Source organism: Rutidosis leptorrhynchoides, chromosome 1, assembly GCF_046630445.1.
Source record: "Rutidosis leptorrhynchoides isolate AG116_Rl617_1_P2 chromosome 1, CSIRO_AGI_Rlap_v1, whole genome shotgun sequence".
Taxonomy (NCBI): Eukaryota; Viridiplantae; Streptophyta; class Magnoliopsida; order Asterales; family Asteraceae; genus Rutidosis; species Rutidosis leptorrhynchoides.
The window spans coordinates 203,916,902-203,930,564 of record NC_092333.1 but is presented as its reverse complement, the minus strand read 5'-3'; the positions used below and the strand labels follow the sequence as shown (position 1 = coordinate 203,930,564).

The following is a 13,663-nucleotide window of genomic DNA, read 5'->3' as shown; positions in this document are numbered from 1 at the left end:
GATATGTTTTTTTTAATATATATATTTATTATTTTACATAATTAACTCTAAAATTTACAATGTATAATATTTCAAATTATATATCCAATTACCATTTATATATATATATATATATATATACATATACACGCATATCTATTTACCATTAGTTGTTCATGAATCGTCGGTAGTAGTCAAAGGTTAACTAAATGTATGACAACAGTTCAAAAAAAAAAAAATAAGACTCGATATTATAGACTTTGCTTATCGTGACAGAATCATATAAAGATTAAGTTTAAATTTGGTTGGAAATCTCCGGGTCGTCACAGTTGCTCCCCCTAGAAAGTATCTACTCCCCCTAAACACAAGATCCCAAGAATAAGTCCCAACAGATCTAAAGAATATCAAGCACTATACTCTACCATGCCAATCTCTTTGATCAAGAACTTTAGCCTAAGTTCATCTAAGTGCTTAGTGAACATGTCAGCTAGTTGCACTTTGGTAGGCACAAAGTATAACTCTACATCCCCTTTCTCTACATGGTCCTTAATGAAATGATAGCGAATATCTATGTGTTTGGTCTTAGAATGCTGGACCGGGTTGCTTGTAATTGCAATAGCACTTTGTGAATCACAGTAAATCGGGGTCTTAGAAAACTTAAAGCCATATTCTGAAAGTTGAATTTGCATCCACAAAACTTGTGAACAACAATGGGCTGCAGCAATGTACTCAGACTCAGCTGTTGATAAAGACACACAGTTCTGCTTTTTGGATGACCAACCAACTAGCCTATTCCCCAACATCTGAATTGATCCAGATGTACTTTTTCTATCAACATGGCAACCGCCATGATCCGCATCAGTGTAAGCAGTGAGATTGAAATCGGATCCATGAGGATACCAGATCCCAAGGTTAGGTGTACCTTTAAGGTACTGAAAAATCCTAATAACCGCTTTGGAATGAGATTTCTTAGGGTTTGACTGAAAGCAGGCACAGACAGTTACAGCAAGTGTAATGTCAGGTCGAATTGCAGTCAGATACATTAAAGAACCAACCATGCTTTGATAAAGCGTAATATCAAAGGGTTCCCCATTAGTATCAACATCCAGTAAAGTCCTCATTGGGGTTGTCATTGGTTTTAAAGCAGTCATTTTAAAACGTTTTAGCATATCATTTATATACTTTGTTTGATTGAGAAAAATCCCGTTTGGTAATTGTTTTACTTGTAACCCCAAAAAGAAATTTAACTGGTCAAGCATGCTTATTTCGAATTTGTTCGCCATAAGGTCACCAAATTCTTTGCATAAGGCCGGGGACGTGGAACCAAAAATAATGTCATCAAAGTAAATTTGAACCAAGAGAATGTGACCGTGGTTTTTACGGATGAATAGCGTTGTATCAATCATTCCATGAGAAAAGCCATTGTCCAGCAAATACTTTGTTAAGGTCTCGTACTATGCACGCGGTGCTTGCTTCAGACCATACAAATCCTTTTCCAAGTAGTATATGTGATTTGGATGAATGGGATAGACAAAGCCTTCTGGTTGATCGACATAGACTTCCTCTTGAAGATGACCGTTCAGAAAAGCAGTTTTGACATCCATTTGAAACACCGTAAACTTCATAAAAGAAGCAAAGGCAAGGAAAAGACGAATAGCCTCAATCCGAGCAACTGGAGCAAACGTCTCGTCATAGTCAATACCCTCTTGTTGTCGATATCCCTTGGCCACAAGACGTGCCTTATTCCGAACCACAATTCCATCAGAATCCTTCTTGTTCTTAAAAATCCACTTAACCCCTATTGGTCGTTGACCCATTGGTCTTGGAACTAATCGCCATACTTTCAACCGTTGAAATTGATTAATCTCTTCTTGCATTACAACCACCCAGTTCAGATCTAGTAAAGCTTGAGCAACTGTTGTTGGTTCAATCTTACTAAGAAAGGCTGTGTATAGACACATATTCCAAGTAGCCCTTCGAGTTGAGACTGGAGCAGATGCATCACCAATAATAAGATCTATTGGATGACTTTTAGTCCATCGGTGATGTGGAAGAGGTTGTTCATCAGTGGTATCCATTGAAACATCAACCGTTGTTGACGTTGAGCCTTGATCCGCTTGATCTGATGTAACATTATCTAATGGATTCAATTGAATATCTGGAGAAACAGCTGGAGTTGTATCAATTGATGAATCTTGAATTGGTTCAAGATTATCAGTAATAGGAGGTGGTAGGGAGGATGAAGAAGCAACTGGTGAATCAGTTGGTGTTGTATCTTCATCAAAAAGACTTTGTTGAGTCTCCACAGTAGTTAACTGTGACAGTGTAACTGGTACGGCTTGAACATTTAAATGCCGTTGAGGAGCATAAAGACTATCAAACAAGATATCCAGTTCCTCTGATGTAACCGTAGAAACACCCTTCGTCGAGAAAATTGAGTTTTGCGCGGAAGAAGTAGTAGCCGGGTTAGGATCGGGTTTTGAACTGAGATGTTTAAAAGCCATTCCCAAAAATTCATCGAACTTGACATTTATGCTCTCTTTAATCGTTTTGTCCGTTTGTGATAAACCCGATAGGCAACTTTGTTCGAAGAATAACCGAGAAATATAGCTTGATCACCATTTGGATCAAACTTTCCGAGGCTATCAAAATCGTTAAGCACATAGCATATATAACCAAAGACACGAAAATATTTGACAGTCGGGCGTCTACCATATAATAACTCATATGGAGTTTTATCAAAATGTTTATTAACAATACAACGATTTTGGGTATAGCATGCAGTTGAAATGGCCTCCCCCCACATTTTTGGAGGTAGTTTGGAGTAAGCAAGCATCGTTCGAGCTGCTTCGCACAACGTACGATTACATCGTTCGACTACTCCATTCTGTTGGGGGGTCCGAGCAGCAGAAAACTGATGTTCAATGCCTTGGTCTTTCAAATAACTATCAAGCGGGTCATTCTTAAATTTCGTCCCATTATCAGTTCTAATGCTCTTAACATGTTTGTTAAAAGAGCGTTGAGTCTTTTTAATAAACTCAATGATAATGGCGGGGGTTTCTGACTTAGTTCGCAAAAGAAAAATCCATGCAAACCGGGTATAGTCATCGACAATAACAAGCACATGTTTCTTGCCACCAAGGCTAGAAATACGCATGGGTCCACATAAGTCCATATGCAATAATTGCAAAGACGATGAAGTACTGGGGTTGTGCTTAATCGAATGATTAGTCCGTTTCAGCTTATCCATTGCACATGATGGACACACATGATGCTTATCATATTGAAAGGTTGGAATACTATCAACTAAGTCTTTAGAGACCAGTCAATTGATACCCTTGTAATTCAGGTGTGACATCCGATGATGCCATAACCATGAATTTTCTTTGGTAGAACGAGTAGCCAAACACATGGTTGTATGTGAAGGTGCATCATTGGGGTCAACAGTATATAGTGAAGCACAACGTTTACCAACAAGAAGATCATTTCCTTCGGTGGATTGCACCGAGCATTGACGACGTTCAAACAGAACTTTAAGATCTCCATCGCAGAATTGACTCACACTAAATAAACTGTACCCCAAACCTTCAACATATGAAACCCGTTTGATTGTTATGCCATTTTGCACATAATCTCCGTAACCCGTTATCGCTGCAATTTCATCATTTCCAAATGTAACCGTTCCTAGGAATTTGTCAATGAAGTTGACAAGCAAGGATTTATTGCCCGTCATGTGTCGAGAACAACCGGAATTGATATACCAAACACAGACATCGAAACCCTGTAAATATGAATTTCCTAGAGTTTAGGTACCCAAAGATTCTTGGGTCCTTTTCGGTTAGTACCAGCAATAAACTTTGGATCAACGATGAAATAATCACGTAAAGCATCATGCACTTTAGACAATAAAGCATCATTTAAAACCACATTACATGAAGCATCATATGGAATATCAAGTTTTACATCGTTATTAGAAGTCTTAACACACAACTTATTCCAAGTAGATGTTTTTTTTACAGACGAAAATTGAAAAACATGAGATGATTTCCTAGGCCGACTAGCAGATTACGTTGGTTTGGTTGCTACTTTCTTAGTCGTGGACTTAGGAACCCATACAGATTTGTAATTCAAGTTTAGATTATGACCTGTGACACGAAAAACACCTTTGTTAGTTAGACGTCCAAACTTTTTAGTTGACACATGAGATGATTGATTATGCAAAATCTCCAATTTGATTTTACGTTCTTTTGCATCATACTCACTTAAATCAGGTTTAGGACTTGTGTGTTGTGTGGACTTAACTGATGTCATTAAAAGACTCACTTTTGAAGTTTTTGTCATTGGAATCATAGGAATCTTTTTAGTTGACACATAACTATCGGGAGAATGAACCTTTTTGACAACAAATTGAGTTGTAGAACAACTTTTGAACCACGATTGCCAAATTGAGAACGTAGAGGATTTTTAAGAATAGTAATGGGTTTTACATCCTTAGATGTCGTTGTTCCCTTCCCCTTCTTAGTAATCCCACCAATACATTCAAGCACATTGGTTTCAACATTAGATGATTGCTTAAGTGTGTTAGCCTATTTCAGTTGAATTATCTTTTGTTTTAAGCTTTTAATCTCAAGACATAATTCTTCAGCAGAAACTATCACTTCACCCTCCTTAAAAGCATAGGTACATTCTTTCTTAGGCAGTGAAGGCAATTTATCACACAAAGCAAGCATTTGTTCTAATGATTGGCACTTAAGTTGCAAGTCAATATTCTCCTGTTCTAGTTGAGCAACTATACGATTCAAATTACGTACAGCAGGTAAATGCAAATAATAATCATGCAAAGGATGAAGTTGACTTTCAAAATCTATCAAAGGTTCAATGATTGGTTCATTATGAGGTTCTACTTTTTCATCTAAAGAATTTTAACCTAGACATTCTGTCTCAAAGAAAGCAGTTAGTTCATGTGCTAGGTCTTCACGAAAAACATCATCCGGAGATACAGGTAAAGCAGGTAGAATTGGTTTCACATCAAAAGTTGATTCATCAAACACCTCATCTATGTTAACAGTGCTGGAACTAGGTTTGTTAAACACTTCATTCTCAAGCATTAAAATGTACTTCTCTAGCATGAGTGTAGGAATGTAACCAAATCTACGTGTCGGCACATAATTAGCACATTGCACATTCTTTTCAGTTTCAACAAGTTCCTTCAAGAAATCAGGATTTGATTTACCCATTTTTGCATTAATTTTCTCATACATTAAGCTAATTTGATGGTATTTTTTAGATTTGCGATTAACAATAATATCATCAAAATCAGCATCAGAAGCATGCACAAAATGCGGTGGTAAACCAGCTTGAAAGTAATCAGAATGATATAATCCTGGAATCTTTTTGGAAGCTCCATCTAAGATCTTAGGATCTTCATAATTCTGTTCATGAAAATTGTTTGTTTTGAAAGTTCTAAATCAATGATAGCTTTAGATTGCTCTGTACGATAGAGTTTTTCCTCATATCGAGCATGTTGAGCTTTCATTAGAACAGACTCTTTTGACAACGAAGAAATTTCAGTGTCTTTTTCAATTATGGCATTTTCCAAATGAATAATTTTCTTGTTTAGCTTTGAAAGTGTGGGTTCATGTTGGTTTTTTAAATCAGAAAGATCTTTTTCTAAGAATTGAACTTTTTCTGCAAGTCGTTCAGATTTTAAACGATAATCAGTTCGTTCGACTTTAATCGGATGAATTGTCTTCTTAAGATCTTCCAACTCAGTTTCCGTAGAGCTGAGTTGGTGAGTCAATCGTTGCACATCCATTTGCAATTTGGATGAGGAAGGTCTGGTCTCATTTAGTTTGATTTTATCTTTTAAAATCTTGTTTTCAGATTTTAAGCCTTTGACTTCTTTTGACATTGAGACCAGATTCTTCATCAAGTCATTTTGCATTTTTATAAAATCATGTGAGATTTTAGTTGATTGTACCTCATCATCGTCAGATGTTGAGTCAGAATTCTCCAATGCTTCCTTAGCCTTTATGAGCTTAGTCACCTTGCAAACATTTGCATGTTCCACCTCTGAGTCTGAATCATCAGTCCAGTTAAACCAAGTATCATCAACCGGTTTCAGCTCTCCCCCAGTTTCCACAATCATAGCCATCAACATTTTCTTCTTGTAGTAAGCTGCATCCTTCTTCTTAGGCATCTTACACTCACGAGAGTAATGACCAGCTTTGCCACAATTGAAACAGATTGAATCTTCCTTCTTGGAATCATCAGCACGTTGTTGTTTGGATTGATCAGCTTTCTTGTAGTACGAGGAAGATGATGAGTTTTTGCGTTGATTGCTTGATTTGCCTTTAAACTTGTGTTTGTTTAAGGCGTTTGTGAACATGGCTGCCATCTTGACTAAGTCAAGGTGAGAATCATCAACATCAGAAAGATTCAACTCTTCAGAATCAGTTGATTCTTCAACAAGCACTTTCTTGGACAAGCTTTTGGAAAATGATTTGCTCTTTTTTTTGGCAATTAGAGCAAGAGGATCACTCGGAGAAGACTCTTTCCTTCCTTCTTGAAGTTCAGACACCTTAGGTTGGTAATTCATAAGAACTCCAACAAGCTCATGAATAGTCAACTTGTCAATCTCTTTGGTAGATCGAACAATGGTTCCATAAGGAAGCCAATCAGCATTGAGCTTTTTGAGGAATTTTATGTTGACTTCAGCATGTACTTTTACAATCTTACACCTTCTCAACTCATTGAGAACACCACTGAAATGACGGTAGGTATCCTTGAGTTGTTCTTCTGGTTCCTGCTTGAAATCTTCATACAATCCAGAGCCTTATTCAATTTAGTAATGTCTGACATGTCATAACCTTCTTGTTGTCGTTTAATCTCATCCCATATATGTTTTGCAGTAGTGTTGCTATCAACATTTTCAAATAGCTCATATGGGATAGTTTGTATGACAATATTCTTAGCCTCTATGTCACCCTGAGCTCTTTCACGTTTATCACCACAAAGTTCATAGACTGGAATTGGCATACCAGTATCCGGATGAAAATCAACAACTGGACCATCTCTCAGAGAAGCCCATATATGTTTAGCTTTCTCACCCTTATATTCTATGTACTGAGTGATACGATGAAGCCACTGAGTGTACTTGCCATCAAACAACACTGGAGGTCGGAAATCTGATCCAATGATAAGAGTATCTTGAGTAGACATCTTAAATTGAGGTAGATTCGGTATAGATTTGGTATTAAATACAATCTATGATCAGGGTTCAGTATAAAATCTAACAAGAATGTCAGATTCGGTAAAGATTCGGTACAGTAGCAGACTCAGTAAGTGGTTCGGTACTGTAGCAGATTCGGTAACAATTCGGTAACCAGATTCTGTATCAGAAACTGATAAGAATCACAAGTAACACACCCAGATTCGGTATGGATTCGGTAACCACACAACTTGAAGCCTTAGAATACTTAAAACCAAAGGATTAAGTGAAACCGAGATTCTGATTCGGTAAATGACTCGGTAGTCAAATTTTGTAAAATATTATGTGTAAACACAATCCAATTCCCTTGAATTAGATTCGGTAACCTTGCTGCACAAGAAAATAAGTTAGTAACAAATAGAATATCAATGATACCGAAGATTCAGGATACCGAATGTCAACTGTAGCAGTTGACAATACCGAGTCTAAGTCTAAAACTTAGAAATATAACAGAATCCTTTCTCAAACCACAACAATTAGCTGCGTATAATCAAACCGAATGTGATAGAATCACAAACACACCACAATCTGCAACACTTAAGATGAATTTTCAGTAATGAAGCAGATTCGGTATGACGGTTACGATACCGAGTGTTGATCAAATCTTCAAAACTTGAAGAATTGAAGAAATTGAACCGACAGAAATGTGATTTAACACCTCACAAACACAACTGAATCTTTAAATATTCACAAAAATCCAGAATCAAGCTTGAATTAAGCAATACCGAGAGTTTTATCCACAAACTCTAAAAATCAACTTGATTCTCCATAATTGAAGTTAAAATGCTGTAATGATGATCGAAACTCTTTCTAATAGACCTAATACACCTTCGCTGAACTTATCACAAGAATCTGAACGTCAGATTATCAAATTCAATAATACCGAATCTGATTCATTTTACCGAGAGTATTCAGATTCTGTAATCTACAATCTCTGGATCGATATAGTGATATAGAATCACTTTCTGGAAGCTCTGATACCAAATGATAGGTAAGATCATGTTGAGATTGAGAGAAATGATAAGATAGAATGAGATTCGGTATGTAGGAAGGAGACTCGGTATGAGAGAGAATCGGTAAAATTACATTCCACAGCTTTTAGAACTCAGTTACAATACAATGGCTATCTAATTAGGACTACTTAGGTTCCTTATATAGCCCTCTTCTAAGGAACCTTCATTTAAGCTTAGTTCACATTAACACTATACAACTTCGGGGTCCTAACAGGATTAATCGTGGTTTGGCATCTTGTTTTGAAAATAAGTATCTAAGAGCAGAATGATCAGTATAGACCACCGTTTTAGCTAGAACAATATATGAACGAAATTTGTCAAAAGCAAAGACAATAGCAAAGAGTTCTTTTTTAGTAGTTGTGTAATTTTTTTGTGCTCCTTGTAACGTCTTACTAGTGTAATAAATAGATTGAAATCATTTTTCAATCCTTTGTCCTAAAACGGCTCCCATTGCAAAATCACTTGCATCGCACATGAGTTCAAATGGTAAATTCCAATTTGGAGTTATCATGATCGGCGTATTAGTGAGTTTTTCTTTAAAAATATTAAAAGATTTGATGCATTCATCCGAAAATATGAATGGAGTATCCTTTTCTAGGAGTTTATTCATAGGAGTGGCAATTTTAGAAAAATCTGTTATGAAACGTCGGTAAAAACCGGCTTGCCCTAGAAAACTCCTAACTCCTCTAACATTGGTGTGATGTGGAAGTTTAGCAATTACATCTACTTTAGCTCTATACACTTCAATTCCTTCCTTTGAAATTTTATGACCAAGAATGATGCCTTCTCTAACCATGAAATGGCATTTCTCCCAATTAAGAACTAGATTTGATTACTCGCATCTAATAAGCATTCGTTCAAGATTAACTAGACATGTTTCAAAAGTATCACCGAAGACTGAAAAGTCATCCATGAAAACTTCCATGCATTCTTCTATCATGTCGTGAAAAATCGCCATCATGCACCTTTGAAAGGTTGCAGGGGCGTTGCAAAGTCCAAATGGCATGCGTTTGTAAGAAAAAGTACCATAAGGGCACGTGAACGTAGTTTTCTCTTGATCCTCGGGTGCTATTGGAATTTAAAAATATCCAGAAAAACCGTCAAGAAAACAATAGTAACTATTCCCGGCTAATCTTTCCAACATTTGATCAATGAAAGGTAAGGGAAAGTGATCTTTTCTGGTGGCGTCATTTAATTTTCTATAATCAATACAGACACGCCATCCTGTTACAGTCCTAGTAGGAATAAGGTCATTTTTTTCATTTGTGATGACAGTCATGCCACCCTTCTTAGGTATGCATTGAACTTGGCTTACCCATGGACTATCAGAGATTAGATAAATTAAACCTGCATCGAGTAGTTTAATAATTTCTTTCATAACAACATCTTGCATATTAGGATTTAGTCTTCGTTGGCATTGTACATAGGTTTTATGGCCTTCTTCCATAAGGATTTTATGTGTGCAATACGAAGGACTTACACCTTTAATATCATGAATCTTCCATGCAATAGCTAGTTTATGAGCTTTTAGCACAGAAATGAGTTGAGATTTTTCATTTTCCGTAAGAGAAGACGATATTATTACAGGTAATTCCGATTCACCATGTAAATAAGCGTATTCCAAATGGTTTGGAAGTGGCTTTAACTCTAATGTCGGTGGTTCTTCTATCGATGATTTGTATCAATATCTGTCTTCCTCTTTTAGCATTTGAAGTTCTTCTGTTGTTGATTCGTATTCATTTGCCATAAGTGTAGCTAACATTTCAGCTTCATCAATTGGTTCAGTTCATTCTCCTAAAGAACATTCTCCCGTTCCTTGTAATTCTGGAAATTCTTCTAACAATTCTGCATGTGAATCTATAGTTTGAATGTAATAACATGTATCATCTGCAGATTGTAGTTGTTGCATGGCTCTATCAATAAAAAAGGTAACACTCTCGTCCTCTATACTTAGGGTCAGTTTCTTACCAAACACGTCTATTATTTCTTTAGCCGTGTTTAAGAATGGTCTTCCTAATATAAGAGGAACTTGAGAATCTTCTTCCATATCCAAAATAACAAAGTCTACTGGAAATACTAAAGTACCAACTTTAACTAGTATGTTCTCCATTATCCCTCTCGGATATTTTACTGATCGATCTGCTAGTTGTATACTTATTCGTGTTGGTTTCAATTCTCCAAGGTCTAATTTAGCGTATAATGAATACGGCATTAAATTTATACTAGCACCTAAGTCTGCCAATGCTTCTATTGAACTAAGACTTCCCAGAAAACATGGAATTGTGAAACTTCCTGGATCTGAAAGTTTTTCTGGTAGCTTATTCAACAGCACTGCAGAACAATTAGCATTCATTGTAACAGCCGAGAGTTCTTCTATTTTCTTTCTATTTGTGATTAGATCTTTCAGGAATTTGGAATATCTTGGCATCCCTGAAATCACATCAATGAAAGGAAGATTGACATTTATTTGTTTAAACATATCCAAGAATTTGGATTGCTCGGCTTCAAGTCTTTCTTTTCTCATTTTACTCGGGTAAGGAAGTGGTAGTTGGTATAGTTTAACATAAGGTTTAACCTTAATGGTGTTATCTTCATTAACCTTTTCAACTACCGGTTCTGATTCCTTTTCTTGCTCAGGTTGTGGTGCCTGTGTAGTAGGAGTAGAATCATCAGAAATTACAGGTATTTCCGGTGGTTTAAGTGTAATACCACTTCTCGTGGTAATGGCTCTAACTGTTTCATTCCGGGGGTTAGCATTTGTATCGCTAGGTAGACTTCCCGGTTTTCTTTCACCTATCAACCTTGCTAGGTTATTTACTTCTTGTTCCAGATTTTGAATAGAAGCTTGTTGATTTCTAAATGCTTGAGCATTTTGTTCATTCGTTTGTTTCTGAGATGTGAAAAACTGCATTTGAGATTCAACTAGCTTCGACATCATGTCTTCTAAATTTGGCTTTTTATCATCGGTTTGTGGTGGTTTATTTTGAAAAATAGGTCTTTGTTGGTTGTAAGTATTATTAGATACTTGTTGATTGCTAGGACTTTATTGGTTGTTGTATGGAACATTTCGATTATAATTTTGATTTTGATTGTAGTTTGGTCTTGGCGGTTGATAATTATTCTGATAATCATTTCCAGGCCTTTGGTTCATGTATGAAACAATCTCTCTTTGTTCCATTGTTTGTTCAATGCTGAGACAATCTTTTGTCAAATGTGGTCCTCCACACTGCTCACAACTAATTCGTATTGCGTAAATATCCTTAGTCATCTTTTCCATTCGTCTCTCGAAAGCATCTATCTTTGTGGAAATGGAATTAAAGTTATGGCTAGAATTGGCTCTAGCTGCTTTAGATGATCTAACGATATCTTTTTCTTGGTGCCACTCATGTGAGTGGGAAGAAGTGTTATCAATAATTTTGTAAGCTTCAGTTGCGGTTTTCTTCATAATGGAACCACCAGCTGCTATGTCGATGTCTTTTCGTGTAGTAGTATCGCATCCTTGGTAGAATATTTGCACTATTTGATAAGTGTCTAAACCATGTTGAGGACATCCTCTCAACAACTTTCCGAATCTTGTCCACGCTTCATATAAAGTTTCATTTGGCTTTTGTGTAAACGTAACTATTTCTCCTTGAAGTCTCATAGCTTTAGATGCCGGAAAGAATTGTTTAAGAAATTTTTCAACTAACACATCCCATGTATCAATCGCCCCTTCAGGTAACGATTCTAACCAATCTTTGGCCTCTCCCTTTAAAGTCCAGGGAAATAACATGAGATATATTTGTTCATCCTCAACTTCTCTGATTTTGAATAGAATATAGATCCTATTAAAGGTAAGAAGATGTTCATTTGGATCTTCCTTCAGCGCACCACTAAATTGGCATTGATTAGTTACCATGTGTAGTATTTGTCCTTTGATTTCATAATCTGGCACATTAATGTCTGGTTGCATAATGGCATGACCTTGGCCAGTGCGTTTAGCCCTCATTCGATCTTCCATACTTAGAGATTCCAGATTTTCCATGATTGAAATTGTTGAATCTGAATCACTGGAGGATTCTGATTTAATGGTCTCTTCCTCGACAATCTCTGGATGAGTGATTTGTGGTTCAGGAGGAATGATTAGTGGTTCAGGATCTCTGAATTGTTCCTGAATATCCTCCGGATTCTCAATTGTGAGGTCGGGTTCAAAAAATGGATTATCGAAAATTTGAATTGGAGTACTTGGTCGACTAGATGATGATTCTAAAGAAAAATCAACGGCGACAATGTTGGCTAGTTGTCTTGATCGAGTTACAGGAGGTGAACGTATGAAAGGTGGTGAACGTTTTGCTCGATGCATTCACTGAATATCCTATTAGTTATAAAAGATAAAAATTATATAAGCTATCAAATTAATAGACTTTTCTGATTTTGCCCACGTTTCGAATAGCCAATAGATGTAGCAGGTAGCCAGGACCCTTTAAATCGGAAGCCCACAACTCGCCACTAACAAATCCAACTATTACTACGAACCAGAAAATTTTGGATGTCTATCAATTTATCCGCTTAAAATAATTTTTTTTCGTCGAAGTTTAAAGAAAATAAAGAAAATTCTATGTCCTAAAAACTAGAGCGTCAAAATGAAAAAGAAAAGCACGTCGAAAAATAAGAGGTTGAAAAATAAGCGTCGAAAAATAAAAAGTCGAAAAACAAAAATAAGAAAGTAAAGCGTCGAAATTTAAAAGCCTAAAAACTAAGAATTAAAACTTACGTCTAAAGGTATTAAAGCTTAAAGGAATTCTATATGCAAAACGACAATTACTTAACAAGGTACTAAAGTTTATTAAATACTAAAATGATAAGTGACGTCGTAAAATTCTAAAGCGCCTAAATCTTAGTCTAAAGAAAAAGTACTTAAGGAATTTTACGGCAACGCCTAGAAATCTAGAAATATAAAATAACTACGGCAAGAACTAAGTTTAAACTAATTACGAACGATAAAAATACAAATTACGAATTAAACGATTATAAATAAAAATACAAAATACAAAAATAAACTAAGTTGATAAAAATACAATTTTACAAAATTATTATTTTTATATTATTATTATATAAAAGTATTAATTTTATATATTAATAAAACTAATTAAAACTTAAAATACAAAATTAAATAAACTAAAACTAATTATATTAAATTAAACCCTAATTAGGTTAAGTAGTAATAATAATAATTAATTAAAAACCTAAAACGTAATTATGGCGTACTAGGTTGGCCTGTCAGATACACTCATGCGATCGCATGAGTTCTGAGCTTCTGGGCCATGCGGTCGCATGGGGTGCAGATTCAAAAAGGTTGCAGGCCGAAATTTTTCAGGTTCAATCGTTTATTTTTTTTTTCAAATATGTATTTAATTTATAC

The 13,663-nt window shown here is 35.8% G+C and overlaps 1 non-coding gene across 1 annotated transcript; it reads left to right on the top strand.

The window, feature by feature from the left end:
• Nucleotides 1-11,795: 11,795 nt before the first annotated feature.
• LOC139886870 (small nucleolar RNA R71) lies at nt 11,796-11,902 on the top strand. Its single transcript, XR_011772731.1, has one exon. It is a non-coding gene; the product is annotated as a small nucleolar RNA R71 (small nucleolar RNA).
• The last annotated feature ends 1,761 nt before the right edge of the window (nt 11,903-13,663 follow it).